Source organism: Crotalus tigris, unplaced genomic scaffold (assembly GCF_016545835.1).
Source record: "Crotalus tigris isolate CLP2741 ecotype Arizona unplaced genomic scaffold, ASM1654583v1 scf7180000019068.10715455, whole genome shotgun sequence".
Lineage (NCBI taxonomy): Eukaryota > Metazoa > Chordata > Lepidosauria > Squamata > Viperidae > Crotalus > Crotalus tigris.
In genome coordinates, this window is record NW_024097358.1 from 6,561,569 (window position 1) to 6,580,726 (window position 19,158).

Below are 19,158 nucleotides of genomic sequence, written 5' to 3' on the forward strand. Positions count from 1 at the left end.
GCTTGCTTTCTTGCAGACGTTTCATTACCCAGACTAGGTAACATCATCAGTGCTAGAAGGGAGAGGAGGAGGAGGAGGAGGAGGAGGAGGAGGAGGAAGAAGAAGAAGAAGAAGAAGAAGAAGAAGAAGAAGAAGAAGAAGAAGAAGAAGAAGAAGAAGAAGAAGAAGAAGAAGAAGAAGAAGAAGAAGAAGAAGAAGAAGAAGAAGAAGAAGAAGAAGAAGAAGAAGAAGAAGAAGAAGAAGAAGAAGAAGTGGAGGAGGAGGAGAAGGAGAAGAAGAGGAGGAGGAAGAGGAGGAAGAAGAGGAGAAGGAGAAGAAGAGGAGGAGGAAGAGGAGGAAGAAGAGGAGAAGGAGAAGAAGAAGAGGAGGAGGAGGAGAAGGAGAAGAAGAGGAGGAGGAAGAGGAGGAAGAAGAGGAGGAGGAGAAGAAGAGGAGGAGGAAGAGGAGGAAGAAGAGGAGAAGGAGAAGAAGAAGTGGAGGAGGAGGAGAAGGAGAAGAAGAGGAGGAGGAAGAGGAGGAAGAAGAGGAGGAGGAGAAGAAGAGGAGGAGGAAGAGGAGGAAGAAGAGGAGAAGGAGAAGAAGAAGTGGAGGAGGAGGAGAAGGAGAAGAAGAGGAGGAGGAAGAGGAGGAAGAAGAGGAGGAGGAGAAGAAGAGGAGGAGGAAGAGGAGGAAGAAGAGGAGAAGGAGAAGAAGAAGAGGAGGAGGTGATGGTTTGGGAATGAAACGTCTGCAAGAAAACAAGCAAGCTCAGAGAGCACCAAGGACCCCACAGCTCTCCTCCTCCCCCTCCTCTCCCTTCTAGCACCAATGATGTTAGCTAGTTTGGGTAATGACCCCCCCCCATCGTAGCAAACTAAGCAGGAGAATATGTGTTGGTTTGTTATCCTCAACTTTTCAGTGATTACAAAGACTAAAATGCTGCTTGGCTGGCTCCACTTCTCTTGCGCAAACATTATCTGAGCTTCTGGGTCAGCTGAGAAATAGACTCCAGGGCTTGAGTGGAGCTGACTTTGGGTTAAGTGCGCAGAAAATGATAGCCAAAAGGAAACATCTTCAGTCATTTGAAGCATAGCAGTTGGAGCGTAGCAGGAGGCAAACAAAACAAGTCTCCATCTGTAGCGTGCAGAGTTAAGAGCTGGGCTATTTAAAAAGGTGTGGTTGTTGCGGATTCGAGAACCATTGCGAGTGAACCAACTCCGCACAATCAGTTTAAAGCTGGACCCAGGCAGACACTGAACCTTAAATAAACCAGCTCTGTTTTAGACTGGCATATTTGAGCCCAGCATGCATGGATAATTTGCGAGTCACTATGTGGGATAAGTAGCTATATGAATATGGTAAATACCTTCTGTTGATTTCCTTTAGGATTGATTGACTGGATCTCCTTGCAGTCCAAGGGACTCTCAAGGGTCTTCTCCAACAAAATAAATGCAGGCCGAAATAAAATAAAACTTACCAATGAGTCCATGTTACTCCTCCTCCCCCAAAATCAGGGAAAATAAGTTTGTGTGTGTATGTTCAACTCATTACTGGACTTGCCTCAAAGTCACCCAATGGGCTTCATCTCCCAACTAGGACTAGAACTCACAATCCACCTGTTTCTACCTCAGCACCCTAACCACTGCACCAAATAGTGTCTATATTAAACTTATACAAAGAAAATGTATAGCTTTGGCCATAGAAATGCTAGATGTACTTTAAGAAAACTAGATTCAAGTCGACAACCTTGTTAGGTAACCTTGAACTGGTCACTATCCATAGCCTGCTTCATACAATGGCAGATAATTCAGAGCGATTCCCAATTCGTTGGCTGGATTGACGCGTGGACCTAAGCCATGGTTTGTGGAATAAGCCACAATTGCTAGTTTTAACCATGACTCAAAATCAAAGGCAGATGAGCCAAGCATTTGGAGCTCTTTGGGGAAGCTCAAGGATGGTTTATGCCAACATGTCTTTGTTCACTTTGGATTTTAGCCTCTTGGAAGGAATCCAGCCAATGATGGGTAATTCTGTAAATCAAAGCTAATTATACCTTCGCACAGTGTGCACAGTGAGCAATCAAGCTACACATAATCAAATGTATCCACTCTGTACTCCTGGGCCAATAATGGACTGTGCTATCTCTGCATCAATAATGAAATGATTATGGAAAAAAATATACGAAAAAGAACCTTATTATTTCACTAGAGACATCGTGCTAGCAAAAGTTTGCTAGAGAGACACCTTGCAATCGGGAGAAAAAGACAAACATCTAAACCGCAACTTCTCTTTTTGAAAAAAAGAGCCTGACAAAATGTGTAAATATATTTTTAAACAATAACCCCGGGAAATCAATGAGATGGACACTTCTTTGAAGTATCGACTGGAAGGGCTACAGAGACGAGTTGGAGGATAAAATATGCATAGGACCAAACAGTCAAAATGACAGCCTAAACAATCCAATCAAACCCCACCCCCGTCCCCCTTTAATGGGGGTTGTGCATGCAACACCTATAAAAAGGAAAGGGGCTGCTTTGGCACAATCCTGGGCTGCCATCTTACACTTGCTTGACTCTAGACGTCCCAGGCTGCCAAAACAAAATTCTTGACAAGAGAGAAGGTTCCTGAAATCCAGAACAAATCTAGAGCGGTCTAGAACAAAACTCCTCAAAGAAAGACTTCGCCAACTGAGCCAAGTCCGGCCAGGAAGAAGGTAACGAACCAATGTGTTTCTTTCTTTTTCTTTTTTTTTAAACCAGAACACACCTGGTTGATTTCCCAATGAAATTGCAAGCATGCCCACCAAATCATTTGTACTGTGCATACTAAGTACAAGGAGATTTGCAAATCTTTTGGAGAAACCGCAGTAGCCGTTTCCTTCCTCTGTGTGTGTGTGTGTGTGTGTGTTTGTGTGTGTGTATGGCAAGAGTTCTTGGACTGGACTCCAGTACAACACAAAACAAGCCATTCAATAGCACCAGTGCCAGGAATACACACTCACAAAAAAAAAAAAAAAAACGGGCACGCAGCTTGAAAGAAAATGATCATCTTGTTGGCCACCGACAGATGCTTCCCCCAGAAAATTCTGCTGAATTTCTTTGAACAACCACAAGATTGTTTCTGGACAGGAAAAATGAATCAGAGGAGAACCTAGAGGGAGCAATCAACGTGAACGAAAGGACATGATTCATTGAATGAATCAAGCAGGGTGAAAAGAGAGTGATGGGAACAAGCTATCCATTATGCAAGCCGACACATCTCCTGTTATAGGAGATGAAAACAATTGATGCAACTTTTGTGTGGTAGAGGCTAAGACTTCATCCAAACGGCGACCTGCTTTATGGATTGCAAATGACTCATAACAACCTGGCCTCAGGATCCATAGCTGTCGTCAGGTCTCAGCTGCTCTGTGTGGAGGACCTCAATGGGAGTAACTGAAGGTGATCTCACATTGTTTTATAAAGAGTTTTATAAAGAGTGAGAATATTCCCACTTAGCTATGAAACTCAATGGTTGACCTTGTACCCACTCTTGGTTGAATGAATACATCTCACCAAGCCATTGGTTAGTTTGGCTTTGGTTTAGCAAGTTGTAAGGACCACCGTGTAGACATTATGGTTTGCAAATTATAATGGAGTAAGTCAAGGTAAGGAGTCCCTGAGGATTTTACTCTGTGAGTCATTGTCGATTGTAGGGGATGGTGCTCATCTCTGTTTCAAGGCCATTGACCCCAACACTGACCAAAGAGAGTCCTGCGGTCATGTGGCCAGCATGACATCACAGAATGCTGTTTCCTTCCCATTGAAGTGGTACCTATTTATCTACTCACATTTGCATGCTTTCAGACTGCTAGGTTCACAGGAGATGGGGCCAGGATGGGAGCTCACCCGTGGCAGGCATTGGGGTCTCAGACCTGAGCTGCCAGCTTTCCAGTCCACCAGGCTAGCATCTTAAGCACTGAACCTCATGCAAATGTACAAATGGAGTACAAAGCCCAGCATTAACCATGATGGTGCAACAAAATATGTGAACCCAATCAACTTGGTTCCTTTGGAAATCTGTTCTATTTTATTCTATTCTATTCTACAATCCATTCTATTCTGTTCTACAATCCATTCTATTATGTTTTATTCTCTGTTCTATTCTACTCTACTCTACTCTACTCTACTCTACTCTACTCTATTCTATTCTATTCTACAATTCATTCTATTCTATATAGTCCATTCTATTCTATTCTACAATCTAATCTATTCTATTCTACAATCTATTCTACTCTACTCTACTCTACTCTATTCTATTCTATTCTACAATTCATTCTATTCTATACAGTCCATTCTATTCTATTCTACAATCTATTCTATTCTATTCTATTCTATTCTATTCTACAATCCATTCTATTCTTTTCTGCAGTCCATTCTATTGTATTCTATTTTATTCTACAATCTATTCTATTCTATTCTATTCTATTCTAATGATTCTAAAGATGCCTTTAGACCACACATAGACTCATAGGAAGACTTGGAAAATAATGATGAGTGGTTGAACCCCTTTGTATAAAAATGTTCCTGCCCAAAAGAAAAGAGGAATTCATTTGATTTTTTGGGACCCATGATAGCCCTTAAAGTGGCCTGTCTTCAACAATTCAGAATGTCAGTCCTGCTCAGTTGCCTCTGATATAAAAGACACAATTCCTTTGGTACCCAGGGCAGCCAAATTTTACACTGTTTCTCCTTTACGATAAATTAAGATACCTTGTTGGCTCAACAGGATTTGGAAAGAATCCTTGTTCTGTATTTTTCGCTTCTTTTAACTGTTTGTCTGAGATGAAGAAGAGAAGATATTTATAGAAAGAAGGGGGCAAGGAACTTAAGCTATCTTTATCATCCTGCCCACCATAGACACCGCATGCCAACCGTTTCCCTGTGCCCACCCCACCCCCAACCACTTGAGAATGGACATATCCGATTAGAAAAGGAAAAGTACTAGCTAACTTACAGAATTTATCCTCTTGCCAGCATTGAAACACTTAGACAACAGTACACTTGGCTTAGGAGAAACCAAACGATAAGAGATTTTTCTAAAAATATTAATACACAATTCACAACTATAGCCCCCACATCAAAGCACACTCATAAGCTGCTAGGTACAACCCAATTGTGTGTCAGTAAAGTCTGTAAGGTGCACTAAGCCATGGTTTATTGAAGATACTACCTTTGGATTTACCTGCAAAGATGAGTCATAAGGTGTGATGTTGAAACCACAAGGGACAGGGTTAGAAATGCTGTGCACAAACTGTAAGATGTGCACGAAATATTAAACTCAGTTTTCAAAAGAGCTGGGTTTCAATATCAGGTTAGGTAGAAAAACAAGCTAACAAACAAGTAGGACTCAGATTTAAAGCTAAGCAAACTCAATATGTTGTACATATACACCTGCTGTGTCTGTAACCATTACGATTAATCTTGCTGTGTGAACCATTCCATTGTTTTGGTATTGATCCTAAATCTAAGGCATGCTATTATGTGTGTGTGCGTATGTGTGTGTGTGTGTTTGTATAATATACTTATTCCATAGACTGACTATCCAATCACCTTCTTCCTCTTTTAGGAAGACATATCAATGCTTATTTCAAACACAGCAATCATTTCTTAATTTGTATCTACTACGCCAGGGCTTTTCAACCTTTTCACCCATTGTACCACTTTTAGGATATGGCACTATCCGAGTGCCACCAGTCGCCTAGCAAGGTGTCAAAAACTTGATGACCAAAAAAAAAAAAAGAGAGAAAAAAAGTGATGAAGTACAGGTAGTCCTTGACTTACAACAGTTCGCTTAGTGACTGCTCAAAGTTACAATGGCACTGAAAAAAGTGCCCCCCAAGCCACAGCCAAGCAAGACACCTGCCTGCCCACCCAGTGGCGCTCTTCCTCCTGTCCGAGGTTTTCATTGTTGTGAGCATTTCTGTTGAGGATTGGCAGCAGGGGTGGGGTGGGGGGTGTTTGGTTTTTATTCTCCCCCATCTGCTGGGTGGTTGCAGCAGGTTTTGGTCACTTCACATGACCCTGGGACACTGTGACCGTCATAAATATGAATCAGTTGCCAAGCATCTGAATGTAAATCACAAGACCCTGGAGAGGCTGCAACATTCCAGCTGATCGGCGCTTCTTCTGGGCTCAGCAGAAGTGCCAGGATCAGTGCCGAGCTCCAGCTGGAGCCTGGTGCTGATCCTGGTGCTTCCACTGAACCCTGGCAACCCTGAAGAAGCGCCAGTCAGCTGGAAAGCGGCATGGATTCTGGCGCTTCCACTGAGCTGACAGCCCTGCAGCTCCAGCCATCTCTCGTTCAGGCTTGTGCAGTGCTGCCACCGGTTCAGCTCATTCCTCTCCCCCGCTACCACTTTCCTAAAATGGTCACGTACCACCTGCCAGGTGTCAATGTACCACAGGTGGTACCCGTACCACTGGTTGAAAAGCCTTGTACTTCGCTGCTAGCTGCAAATTCTGTACAAATCAACATCTTCAGTTTGGAGGTAATAGATTTTCTTTTAAAAAAAAATAGCAGGGGTGTTAGATGCTTTCAGAAGGAGCCAATGAAAGGGGATGTACTGTAAGTGAAGTGAGGCTAAACTTCACTCCCTGGATGTTTTCCCAGGGTTTTTTTTCCCCCTTTTCCTTTCCTTTCCTTTCCTTTCCTTTCTTTCTGCTCTCCAAGCTGGCCTAGCCAATTGATCCAGTCCTTGGCTCTCTTGAGAGGCTCTTGTAAATTCATCCCTTTGTAAGCTGAAAATAACAAGTAGGAGTCAGTGTTGAAAGATTGCTAGGAAGGAAGAATGGAATGGTGGAGGTTTTCCAGAAGAATCGTTAGTTCCATTCAAACACTGCCCAGAGCTATAAGTGAGTATCTGAATACATTCTTGGTGTCTTGATGGAAAAAAGTGTCCTGCTTTGCTCAACAAATGTTACTCCCCTGTGTGTGTGTATTGTGTATATATACTGTACACACAGAGAGAGTCCTAAAATTGGAAGTCCCTCCAGAAATTGTTAATTTTTAGCCACACCTTCACCAAAATCAGGAAACTTATATGGGCTACTTTGAGGCCGAAACTACATTCAGCCTAGCGTATTGTGTGAATGAATCCCACAGGTTCAGTTCCTTGTGTCACGAGGGTGCAGAAAATCGGGTTAATTGGAGAAACAATGGTTCATTTCATGAGAGATAATGTGTCATCTGTACTCAGCCAACCGCAGCAAAAAAACAAAGTGAAAATAACAATCGGAATGATAACTAATTTATAATATTTGAAATATTCCTCTCCCTCCCTCTTCTGCCCAGCGGGAAAGCAGATCACACATCTAAAAAATATCATATCCTCCTTTGAGTCATTGTACCGTATCTTGGGATTATTTGAATAAAAAGCAATGCATTTAGATAAAGTTAAGCAATGCAATAATATTTTTAGGCAAAGAAGAGAGGACTACTTTTATAATGATAATAATAATAACAAAGTTGGAAGGGACCTTGGAGGTCATCTAGTCCAACCCCCTGCTCAGGCAGGAAACCCTATACCATTTCAGACAAATGGCTGTCCAGTCTTTTCTTAAAGACTTCCAATGTTGGAGCATTCACCGCTTCTGGAGGCAGGTTGTTCCACTGGTTAATTGTTCTCACTGTCGGGAAGTTTCTCCTTAGTTCTAGGTTGCTTCTCTCCTTGATTAGTTTCCATCCATTGCTTCTTTTCAAAACCTATAGATCTTTCTGTCATTAAAAATACATTGAAGTTGATGTTTGTTTTCTTTGCCTAAGGAACAGTAGTGAAATTCTAGGTGCTATCCCCCAAAAGACCTAGTCTCTTTCATAACTCTCTTGATTTCCAAAAGGTCTTGAAAAGAGGCCACCAAAAGGCTGTTAGCAAGAGAACATTCGTTCTCGGTCATACAGAGACCAACAGAACAGGACCTTGGATAGCTCCCAAGAAACTGCTGGAAGGGATTTCTTCTAATGGTCTTGCCCAGAAATTGGCCAGGAATCAAGCATTATTACCATCACCACCATCACCATAACCACCAAAATCATGGAGCATTCCTACAACACTCTGAGATCAAAGAAAATATTATAATTATAGCTAAGGTCTTAAACAGGGATAGATTGGTCTTTCTTTGAAGACTTTTCTTGAGAACTTTCTATCACATGGTGCTCACTCTAAGAGCTGATGACTCTGGTGCCAAGCTTTTCATGCTCTTTGTACAGGAACAGAAAGCCCAGGCCAGCTGTAACACTCCAGGATATTCACACCTAAAGGGCAAAGAGATGTATGAATAAAGCGAAGAGAAAGGTCATGTCTCCTTCAGGTCACACTCAACGTATGGTGATTTAATGGACACATCCACATAGCTTACTTGGAAACAATAGGGAAACTGTTTTCAGACTGTTTAGAATGTATCTGGGTGGTATCAGAATGTCCACTTTTAACCGAATATTATATATTATATATATTTTATATATATAAAATAACTGCATATTTTCAAATAGGGTATAGGATCTCCTGTTTGAGTAGCAGGTTGGACTAGAAGACCTCCAAGGTCCCTTCCAACGCTGTTACATTTAACAAGAAGGGACCTTGGAGGTCTTCTAGTGAAAAAGAGGAATAGGAACATGGAGAATTTTATTTTTCCAAGAGAACTGAGTACATTTGGGAACCAGTCTGTGCCTACTAGATGCCCTGCGAATTGCAGTAGGCAGTGGAAACATCTTGCTTATTCTGGAATACGGTTTTATTTTAGTGGGCTTCTCTGCAGAGCAAGCTACTAAAGGTACTCTGGATCTGGCCCAATCCAAATGCATCGGAGAAGAATCATCCTCCTATGAAAAGTTGGGAAAAATTTGCAAACTGCCAAGCAAGGAGGCCTTAACGAGGTTGTGTATTCAAGAACTGCTGGCACCAAGAGTATACAACAGTCCACAAACTGAAGTAGAGATAGGCATTGTTTCTCAAAATGCTTCACAACCTGCAGTGGCATAGTTTTAGTTTGTAGCTGATGGGAAACTCTGGATTGTTAATAGCAACAATTCCTTAGAAGAAGAAGGAAAACGTCATGAGAGTAGCCCAGATTGAATCACCCAATCTTAAATTTGCTGGATGGGCTTGATACTGGCTAGAATGAATTTTATTTCCCCTGAAACATAGCAGGTGAGAAAGCTGTTTCTTTTTCAACTGTGCTGACAATAAGACCCTATTAAATAGTATTTTGCAAGGACTTATTTCATAGTTTTGCTCACTGGTCAAGAATGGATCCATAGTCAAGTTTGGAAAAGGGGGGAAAAATCATGCAAGCCAGAAAGACAAATCTCATGATAATAAACTTTTTTTAAAAAGTATGGGTAAAATGTGTTTTAAAAGGCAGAAGCTAGTGTGGTTTGTTTCTTCGTGGCTTAACAAGTCGTGTGAATCCAGCTGCTTAGGTTTAGAGCCATATGTTGTGGCTTAGCAGGCCATGTAAACGAAACCAAGGATGTGAGAATCTTGTTGTGCTGAAATTGGTCCGAGGGGTGAAGAGTTTTATAATAGTTTTTATTTCATCTTTATTTATCTTTCCAATGTTGGGGACCCAATGCAATCCATAGATTCTAGGCTAGACTCTGAGGTATTTGTTTTACAAATGCACAAAGACACAGAAGCAAAAAAAAAAAAACAACCCAGAAAGAGATACAATTGCTAAAAAGTGACAGAAATAGTCAAGTCTGCTCCAAAAAAGATGGAATAGAACTATTTTTGTTTTTGCTTTTAAATGTTTGAATCTTCAAGGCTTTTAACCTTTTGGAAGAAATGTAATATGGTGAGATGCATAATGAAATTTTATCTTTCTGTGCATCTTTAGTCATGCTAAGTTTTTGCACGTCACACAGGGCAGCAAACTTAAGAAAGTATTGTTTTCTTTTCTTTTAGTTAAATATCTTATTGCTAACCATTAGCTTTTCAAGAGTCCCTTCATTCTTCTCCAGATCTGGGTTGTGCTTTACAACAATGACCCTCAACTTGCTACATATTTCAGGGGAGAAAAATCTCTCCTTCATCTGAGAAGCGATTTCACCAAGTTCCTTCTCTATGCTTTGGGCAAGTGAAGAATTGCATCCCATTTAAATCCAGGTTCCTGGTGATGCACCCTGTTTTCCTGTGTAGAAGGGCATGACGCCCCATCTGTGTTTTCTGAACAGCCTCTGATCCATTCAAGTGGCGAATCTTGATGGTGCTAAGAAATAAAATTGCTGTTGAAAGGAAACACATTGGAGACAACCCGCCATCTCGTTGTTGATGAAAACAAACTTAAGAAGCCAAAACTGCTGCTGTTGACCAGATGCTGCTGTGCTTGCAAGTTCGGAACTCATTTTTACCAGTGCAGTACCATTAAATTAATTGTTCAGAGACATTAGACCAGGAACAGTGTGTAAAGATCTCATTACTGGATAATACGTCCAATTATCAAGAGTAAGCTACCTGCAGTGTATCCTGTAGCCATTTTATAAGCTGTGTTTCTGAGTCCATCAGCTAAGAAATGATTGCATTCACATATCAGATCTCTCTCCACTGATATAACTTGGCCATCTGTCCTGTTGAAAGATGGACAAGAGAGCTTAGCCACAAACTGGAACAATGAAATGGATTCTGACTCAAATAGGTATCAAAATGGTTTTAGAAAGCATAATTTCTAAACCCAATCAATAAAGTCTGGTTAAAGAAAACATCATTTAGTGCAATGTCCCAAAGGTGGTTTTTTTTTTCAAAAGACAACTGGACTTTGTTTTTCCTTGAAGACATTTTGTTTCTCATCCAAGAAGCTTCTTCAGTTCGGGCTGAATGGTGGAGGATGGAAGGATTTATATTTCTTGCAGTTATCTGGTCGTTAGTACTCTCTCTGAGAGTCACTGAGACCACTGGAAGATTTATCTATGTCCTCAGGATCACCTGAATAGTGCGAACAGGTGTGGAACCTTCTTGGAACTGCTGAAAAGACTGTGTTGTAAACAGGAAATAGTTGGTGTCCACCCCCCATTGAGAGAGGGCTGTTCAATCTTAACGTAGGTGGCCTCTTTGATCCCTCTTTCAAACCAGGTTTGAAAGACCTGGATGACTGAGAATCTCCATAGACATTTAGTGCAATGTGTGAACCTAGATTTGAATCTGGACATATCCATAGGAGTGGCTCAGATGGCGAAGCTGAAGCCTTACCATAAGGAAACAGAAGGAACAAAGAAAATTATTGCATTTCTCCTTTTTTTTTTTTTCTTTTTCTGTAGCCCGAGGAAAAAAGTTCCTGTAGAAAAATATAGATCAGTGGTTCTCAACCTGTGGGTTGGGACCCCATTTGGGGTCGAATGACCATTTCACAGGGGTCGCCAAACAACGCAGTCCGCCATTTTTTTCCCCTTTTCCTTAGCTGTGCTACTCCCTTTTATTCTATTGGCTTTTGAAAGCCAATAGGAATTGTCCAGGCTGTCTCTGCCCTGCTGAGCCCGCCAAAAGTCCCCTTCTGCAAACGGTGCTGCACCAGTTGAGTAGTCCTCGACTTACGACTGGTTGAGTAGTCCTCGACTTACGACCGGTTGGGGGTCGCGGCATTAAAAAGGTTGAGAACCACTGATATAGATGGTGGGAAAATGTGGATGAGAAAATCTGAAAAATGGAACCCTTCTCCTCTTTCATGTCATGCTTCTTGTCTGCTCTTGAGGGGTTCTTAAAGTCGCTTTCTAAGGAAGAGATCATGGAAAGTTCTTTGAACATCTGAACTTGAGACCTTCTTTGCTTCTCAGGATGAATTTATTTATTCATTCGTTTATTTATTTTTCACATTTTTGAACCACCTCTCTCCTTCAGGTGGGAAGGAAAGATGGAGGAAGAGAGGAGAGAGATCTTTCTTGTTTGCTTCAGAACCAAAGGAGACAAATCAAGCCCTTCTTTTCTTTTCTGATGCTAGCTGGGAGGTTTTTTGGGGGGAGGGGGGGAATCAGCAAGGAGAATTTACAGAAAGCCGGGATGCTAAAAAATCTCTTTGCAAGCTCCCCAGGTGGGCCTGAAGCTGTTCAGCTTTCCACTTGCCTTTGTAGCAGCTGCACCCCAACTATGGAAACTCCGGCAATGCTGGGAATGGGTGATAAAGGCAGATTGTGTGTAGAAGTTGTGTGCACCATGCCAACTGAGCTGGGAAGAAGCAGGAGTAGGAGAAGAAAATCAAAATGTCAAAATTCTTGCATGCAAAGAAGAACAGGGTGGAGGAGGGGAAGTTATAGAGGAGGTCCAGAAACCTAGATCAACATTATAAATGCAGCAGAGAGCTTTGCTACTGAGCATCTGTTGGGCAAGCTCCTGAAATGGACTCCTATTTTTAACTTCCTTGCCTATTTCCATAGCACAACAATAAACTCTTTATATAGCTTTATGCTTCACTCGTAAGGCCACACTTGGAATACTGCATCCAGTTTTGGTCACCACGATACAAAAAAAGGTGTTGAAACTCTAGAAAGAGTGCAGAGAAGAACACTAAAGATGATTGGGGGATTGGAGACTAAAACATATAATGAACAATTGCAAGAATCAGATATATCTAGTCTAACAAGAGAAGGACTGGGGTGACATGATAGCAGTCTTCCAATATTTAAGGGGCTGTCAGAGAAAAGAGGGGGTCAACCTGTTCACCAATGCACCTGAGGGCAGGATAAGAAGTAACAGCTTATAAAAGAAAGATTCAACCTAGAACTAAGGAGTAATGTCCTGACAGTGAGAACTATTGATCAGTGGAACAGCTTCCCTCCAGAAGTTGTGGGTGCTTCATCACTGGTGGTTTTTAAGAACAGACTGGGCAGCCATTTGTCTGGAATGATATAGGATCTCCTGCTCAAGCAAGGAGTTGGACTAGAACAGGGATAGGCAACCCAAAACACTCAAATAGCCACTTGGACGCAGTTCCCACCGAAAACAAAACACTGGGAGCCGCAAAACCCTTTTGATATCTATGTCAAAAGGGTCTCTCTCTCTCTCTGTCTCTCTCTTCCTCCCTCTCTCTCTTTCTGCCCTTGGTCTGCCAGTCCCCTTCCCCCGCTCTTTCTTTCTTTCCTTTCTTTCTTTCTTTCTCTCTCTCTCTCTCTCCCCCTCTCTCCAATCTTCTGCTCACCTGGCAAGCTGGCTTCAAGCTGTTCTCCAACAAGCTCGGGGGTAGGCAACCTTGGTTCTTTTATGACTCATGGACTTCAACTCCCAGAATTCCTGAGTCAGCATAGCTGGGCTAGCTAGCTCTCTCCTGCCCTTCCTGCTTCCTGCAGAGACGCAGCAAAGGGAGGAGTCCCGCCCAAAAAGCTTTTCAGCTTGTCAGAGAACACCGTGAATCCACTCTCTTTTATACACACACAAACACAGAGAGAGACAGAGAGAGAAGCAAATAGCAGAGGAGGCTGGGAGCCACAGGGGAAGGCTCAAAGAGCCGCATGTGGCTCCAGACCCGCAGGTTGCCGACCTGTGGACTAGAAGGACCTCCAAGGTCCCTTCTGAATACTACCAGTTTTTTTCCTATTGACAGTATGTCTTTACCAGAACTAGAACTTAATTGTGATTTTCATCCCTTGAATGTAGTATCTGTTCTGTATTGTGAGTCCTAATCTTAACTAAAAATTCAGGTGCAAATAGCACCCTTCCATATACTAACCTGTTTCTTTTAAGGAAGTTCAGAATTGAACTCTTAGTAAATGCATGGATAGAGGGGTAAATAGGATTTGCCCCTTGCTTTAAGATGGATATATTAAGGTGGCCAAAACCAGCCAACCAATCAATCAAACTTGCATTAGGCCTGCATAATCTGGGGTTCTATAAATAGGCTGACACCGGGATGTTTCAAAACTCTTAGCGAGCCTGGTCCTGCTGGCTGAAAACAGTCGCATCTAGCAGGCAGAAAGGATCATGGTCATCCATAAGTTCCCGTTCAAAAGACTTATTGTTCAAGAATCTGGTCAACTAATGTTCAGTGCTCAGTTGGCACCAGATAACAGTCAATAGAATTCAAGAGGTGTTGGATTTAGACCAGGGGCAGGCAACCTCGGCTCTTTTATGACTCATGGACTTCAACTCCCAGAATTCCTGAGTCAGCATCAGGAATTCTGGGAGTTGAAGTACATGAGTCATAAAAGAGCCGAGGTTGCCTACCCCTGATTTAGACCATTAATGGGAACGTAATGACTCTAGGCTGATGACTCGCTTAACTCCATCCTTTAGCTCTACCTACCCTTCTCCTCAAGCATCCCCCCAAATATCTATTGGGTGGCACATTTGAGGATCAAATCTTGAACACAAAGCAGAGGCCCTCAAATTCAGGTCAGTGTTGCAAAATAAAGTGAAAAAAAGATAAGAATAGAAGCAATTTAGATTATAGACACTCTGGAGGCTTAGAACTGGCAGGGGCCATTTTGATCTCCGATATATTAAAGTTGTATAAAGTGGATTTAAAACAAGATAGGAAAAAGTGATGAAGAGGAAGCAATTGTTGAAGAGTGGAAACTACAAGTGCATCTATCTCTAATTTTTTGTTAGGGTGAACAAAAAGTGCCATATTGCCTGAACTTTGATGAAATAAGAGTCACATGAAGGATGCCTGAATCTTCCTTGTTGAGTAGAAAGGAATCAATATAAGTGGTATCTCTGAAAGTGGATGAAATTTACCTGTGCTTGGCTGAGATCTTGAAGCTGTTCCCTAAGATGCGGTCATACAGTATCAGGAAGAATATTACATGTCCCTGAAATGGAATTATTTTCTTACTATTTTATCAGTGAAATAATAAGTGTTGTTCTGAGTTTTGAAAAGGGTAGGAAAACAACGTGTACTTGTCTTGAGAAGAGATGATAGTCAGTAGTCTACCTTACGGAAACTTGTAATAGTCCAGAAATACTTGGAATAATAATTAAAAATAGGTAAATGGAAGAGAGAGAGTTCAGCATCTTTGGGGGAAGCAAAGTTAACCCACCCTAGAAATGAGTAATCAAAATGAAACAAAGGATGATTTTATCAGAGCACACTCAAGAACACTTTTCTGATAAGGTACGGTGAATATTATAGAGAACAAAAGAGTATCTGGCTAGGTTCAGTGAGATGGAATAATAGATAAAAAATAAAACGAATCTCTGATATTAAAGGCAATATTTATCCAAAGGTCATTTGCCACAATCCAAAGCAGAAGGGTACGCCGTATAATTATAGAGGCATAATTTTGGATTATGACTCTGGGCTGCTGAATCCTTTATGTTTTTTAAGGTTCTTAAGCAGATATCCATCAAACTATAAAGATGGCACATCACGACACAATGCATCCTAATGATGATACTAACTTCCTGTGAAAGGGAACATTTAACGTTCATCCAGGAAAGAAATACATCAAATACATCAACTGCACCCAGTTTACGTTTCCTGTTATGAATAGGCCCCATTATATTCTGAATTAGAACTTGGAGAATATCTCGTAAACTGAACAACATGTTGCTTGTTTAAAAAATGGAAAATAATAAAGCACCCATTTTCATCCCATCCCCTATCCATTGGAGCTGCTAAGTTTGAGAGAAAGGTTACCAGCTGGATTCCGGATCATCTTGGCAGGAGAACCAAGAGTAGGAATTGCCATGAAACAACCACTATCCAGCAATCAAAAATATTATCTTGCAATGTCTATTCACTAGGCTAGAATAATTATAGTCTTTCCTCACCCGAGGCACACTTTAGTTTGAGAGCTTTGGAGAGCTATAGATCTGGAACACCTTATGGAAGTTCTCCCAATGTTCTTGAGAGACTTCACAATCACAGACATCCCACAGAATGTGGTAATTCAAGATTGAATTGCTTCCAGTTGATGGCTTCTTGAGGGTCTTCTGATTTTATGAAATTGCTTTTGGCATCCCTCTACATAGGTGTCTTCTCTTAAAATCTCAGGCTTGGACCTCTAGATCTTCTCGCTTGGACCTTCTTGAACTGCTATATCTTGCAGTTGCCCCTAGGTACTATGTGATAGTTAGGCTGAGTAAAGTTTTGATGAGGAAATTCAGTTTGAAGCTGATTCAACCAAATTGCCACATCCAATAAACTTAGCAGCCAAGAGAAAATTCAGTTCAAATAATTAGATCTGGATGCTGTTGAAATAATCTGGCAGTTGATAAAGACTTTTACAAAGGGATTTTGAAAATAAAATCAATGCAATCCAATGCTTGAAACTGAGGCACTTAATCAAACCAATTTCCTAAATCTATTCAAGTTCTTGAATCTGATCCAGATGTCAGTGTCCATTGAGTGGACAATTCAAATTAAATTAGAGACAATGTACAACCCTATTTGATACTCTCCATAAAACAAGGGCATCACTGACCCTTTATCTAGTTCTGACTGTGATTCATAGTTGCCTACAAAACTCAAATATGGTCTACAAAATTAAGCTGTGGTTTATGGTGGATACATTTGTAAAGGCTCAGCAAGCAAATCCACTCCTCAGCTTTGCAGAAACATTTAGAGCAGTGGTTCTCAACCTTTCTAATGCCGCGACCCCATAATACAGTTCCCCATGTTGTGGTGACCCCCAACCACTTATACATCACCGGGTGCCAGGGGCGTGGCCCCAAATAGGGCGTTGAGAACCACTGATTTAGATGGACACCTTTCATTGGTGCCTTTACACCCAACCAGCTCCCACAAGTGCCACCAATTGACAATTTCCAATGAAGAGAAAGAAGAAATTCTAAAATACATGGGGAACCGTCAAAGTATGGTTTGATATTTGGCATGAACCCAACCAATTTAATACAATAATTACTAGACATTGTACTACATTTGTGAGGTAGGAAAACTACATTTTACTATGACATTTGTAAAGTGTTATTTATTTGTTCAGCATGTTTCAGGAGCCACTCTACTTGAAAAAAAAGGAAAATTGAGCTACTGGTGTTTCAGCGTTCATCTTTATAAATAAATTGATTGGTTAATTGATTATGTGCCATCAACTCATTTTCAGCTCCTAGTGACCACATAAATAGTCTTGATGATGATCTGTCTCTAACCTGTTCCTTCAACTCTGCCAGTGAGGCATTCATTGTCACTCATTGTAAAAGAGTTGTAAATACGTATAGCTTACCAAGGTATCATTCAATTTCTAAGTTCTCATTTCCTGCAAAGGAGCTACACTTTGACCCTAGCCAGGAGGTCGATGCATCCGAATATTTCCCAGACAATGTGCCCTACCAGATTTGACCTATCTGAGATAAGATTCCCTGGAGAACAACCAGGGAACATTTATGAAGTGAAGAGAGCTGAGGACAGAAAAATGTTACTTTTCAGTTATGGCACTAGATGTTGACTTGACATCATCACTAATGGCTTTCCCAAAACTGGTGGAAACCAAGCTTTTTTTGAATCCCCTGTGAAGAGGACATATCACCACTATTTTATCATTTTTTTTGTCTATTTTGTATTCTGGTATTGTTTTGTGCATGGGTTGAGTTGGGTTGGTGTTATTACTAGCGGTAGGATGACTAGTTTGGAAGGAAAACCACTTGTCTTTAGGTGTTCTTCGCTGAGAAGTATTTGTGAGAAGAAACAAAGTCCATGATTTGTTTTCATAGAAGAGAGTTTGTTCATTTCTACCACAAAAGTCCATTGTGAATTCAGAAAAGTTCTAGCTCATTTATAGTGGCATTAAAAAAAAAAGAACTTTGTTAATTCATTCAGGAGCCTACACACGGACTGAAGAATTTGTTAACATTCAGCTGGAGTCCTTTGTTGTGAACAAGACCCCTAGTTATTCTGATTATATTGTACAAAATTCCAAAGATTCTTTGGCATAAAAAGAACTGTTGGTAAATCTACTTTCATTTAAACACAGTCATACACACACCCATAAACACACACACAGAGAGAGAGAGAGGCATACACAGAGGCATAAGCATTGTCTAATGTTCTGATACTAACCTCTTGAGATGCCTTCAAAAAGATACATTTTCCTTGTGTCCCAATGTTTTGCATACAAAATTATTTGCATTGATCATTAAATGCTGGGCTTCGACCGAAGGCGTGTAATTATTCTGTTCTAGTGGACAATTTTTATAACAGATGCTGCACCATTTATTTTGGGAAAGTTTCTTTCCACAGTTCTGGAATGACCTTGTTGATCCAGAAGATGGGGACAATCGAACAAATGATGGGAACATTCCGTGATGTTCAACAGATGCTTGTACAAGAGATCCTTTGAAAGTAAAATGTCCATTCAAGTCAACCCCAAATGTCCATTACTTTAGAGGCACAAGATGTCACTCTTAACTGCTGCAGAGAAAGCGGGCCCTCGGAGTTCAGCTTTGCAGTCCTGGAACAATTAATGCAATCTGTTGCTCTCTAGGTCTAGGACAGGGGTAGGCAACCTTGGCTCTTTTATGACTCGTGGACTTCAACTCCCAGAATTCCTGAGCCAGCCATGTTGAGGGAAAAGGGAGAGGTTTCCAAGCTGAGCCATGCTGGCTCAGGAATTCTGTGAGTTGAAGTCCACAAATCATAAAAGAGCCAAGGTTGCCTACCCCTGGTCTAGAAGGTTCTCAGAAGTATAACATGTGGGAAAACTTGACCAAAGCAATCTTTTGAGCGGATAAAGGCAGATCCATGGGTCTTCTCCCCCTTTTCCTCAACAATACCTAATCACCGACAGAAGAGAATACTTGTAGCTCATGGTTGAGCTGTGGGGTCCTTGATAAGGCCACACTTGGAATACTGCATCCAGTTTTGGTCACCACCATGTAAAAAAGATGCTGGGATTCTTGAAAGAGTACAGAGAAGAGCAACAAAGATGATTAGGGGACTGGAGGCTAAAACATGTAAGGAACGATTGCTGGAATTGGGTATGTCTAGTTTAACGAAGAGAAGGACGAGGGGGGACAGGATAGCAGCATTCTAATATCTCAGGGGCTGCCCCAAAGAAGAGGGAGTCAAGCTATTCTCCAAAGCGCCTGAAGGCAAGACAAGAAGCATCGGATGAAAACTAATCAAGGAGAGAACCAACCTAGAACTAAGGAGAAACTTCCTGACAGTTAGAACAATTAACCAGTGGAACAACCTGCCTCCAGAAGCGGTGAATGCTCCAACACTGGAAGTTTTTAAGAAGAGACTGGACAGCCATTTGTTT